A 1,969-nucleotide genomic window follows, 5' to 3' on the forward strand; every position below is an offset into this window, starting at 1 on the left:
TATGTGAACTTTCTTTCATTTTTTTCCCAAATTTTCAAAATTAAAACAATAAAAAAATCAGATTTCTTTATTTTGTTTCTGTAATTTCATCAATGCAGCAAAACCTAATACATTATTATTGTAATGGATTTTAAACTTAAAGTTAGGAATATTGTACAGCAGAGTAGTCACATGATGTGAGATCTGCTCTAGGATAAGCATTTAATCCATACATTCATCCATTTTCTGACATCCCAATCCCAAGTGGGATCGCGAGGGGTGCTGGTGCCTATCTAGAGCTGTCTACGGGCGAGAGGTGGGGTACACCCTGGACAGTTTGCCAGTCCATCACAGGGTAACACAGAGACAAACAGGACAAATCACCTTTCACACACACAATCCCACCTAAGGAGACATTTAGATGAACCTAACGGTCATGTTTGTGGACTGTGGGCGGAAGCCGGGGTACCCGGAGAAAACCCACGCATGGGAGAACATGGGAGAACTCAGGGAGAACATGCAAACTCCATGCAGAAAGACCACGGGCCGGGAATCAAACCCACGCCCTACTTACTGCAAGGCAGCAGTGCTACCCACTGTGCCACTAAGCAGCATTTATCCATGAATTCTTACTATACATTTAACTCCATGTTGATTACTGGCTAATACACTTAGAGCCTATGTTACCATACAAGGTTTATATAAAACTTTTTCATTTTTGCGGCTCCAGACAGATTTGTTTTTTTGGTCCAATATGACTCTTTGAACAGTTTGGGTTGCCGGCCCCTTGCCGTAAATGGACGGCAAAAAGCATTGTTACTCATCAGTTTTTCTAAGCATTGGAAGAAATGCTTAACTAAACAACAACAACAAAATCTTTGACTTACCTGTGCCTGCAGGACCAGCAGGAGCTCCACCCAGGTTCATACCAAGAGCCTGAGCTACGGTGATGTAACACCTAAGCAAGCAAAGGTAAAAACAGGCATGCAGCATTTTATTTTGCTGGGATAAAATCTTTTGGCAATTTTTTTTTAAACCCCTCAAATGTTTATCCTTATCTGACAGGGAATACAATTATTGTCTAAGAACAATTGTACTGTACTACAAACAAGATCTACAATCATCTATAATAAAGTGCATTAAGCCATTAATTTATAAACTAGTCTCAATCATATTTTCCAAACTACTAACCAATTGTATCTGAAACCCAAAAGGAGCTGAGTAGAGAATTAGAGAAAATATGTTTGAAACAGGGAGGGTCCTGAATAAAAAAACAAGAGAGAGGAACTCTAAATTAGGGGAATGATAAGATACTGGCCTAGGCAGTGAATGAAAAAAGAAGAAAGAGAAAAGAATCAAAGCTGCTTCCACTGCCTTCAGCCATAGGGTCATTGTGTTACTTCTATAGAGAGCCACTGTCATATCTCTGCTTGTACTTCCCTCTCTGCTGCTGTCCTTTCACATCTTTGTCTCATTGACTTGTTTCATGTCTCTTACTGTGTCTCTTCTCATTTTTCTATGATTGTCTTTCTATCCCACTGCGCTTTTGGTGATTAGTCAAGCACTGGTTGTTGGTTCATTCTTGCCTCCCCTTTTCAGTCTAAAACATTTCTTTTGCATGTCAGCCACCTTGTCTTCCAGTGAAAGGGGTTAATGATCACTGAAGAAGAATGCTTATTCAATCTGTATCTAATTTTTAGATGGTTGAACGGTTAACATACTCTCAGTACATGGTTTTAAATATTACATTACTCTTATAGAAGATATTGGAAGGAAAAGTCATTCCTCAAGGCTAGAAAAAGAAGTGCCTTCTTCTCTTCATGTTACCTGTAAGGAATTTTGTACAATCTGGTCCCGGGAGCTATGGTGCCCCTTTTTGTATCTCAGGTCAGGTTAATTTTTCATTGAAAAGCCTACCGTATTTTCACGACTATAAGGCGCACTTAAACGTCTTTTTTTTCCCTCAAAATGTGCGGTGCGCCCTATGGTG

At 39.7% G+C, this 1,969-nt stretch overlaps 1 pseudogene; it reads right to left on the reverse strand.

Annotated features, from left to right (window-relative positions):
* LOC107084394 overlaps positions 1-1,969 on the reverse strand; it is an 86,872-nt pseudogene that overhangs the window by 79,625 nt on the left and 5,278 nt on the right.

The sequence above is a fragment of the Cyprinodon variegatus genome, unplaced genomic scaffold (assembly GCF_000732505.1).
Source record: "Cyprinodon variegatus isolate N-32 unplaced genomic scaffold, C_variegatus-1.0 Scaffold99, whole genome shotgun sequence".
NCBI classification, from domain to species: Eukaryota; Metazoa; Chordata; class Actinopteri; order Cyprinodontiformes; family Cyprinodontidae; genus Cyprinodon; species Cyprinodon variegatus.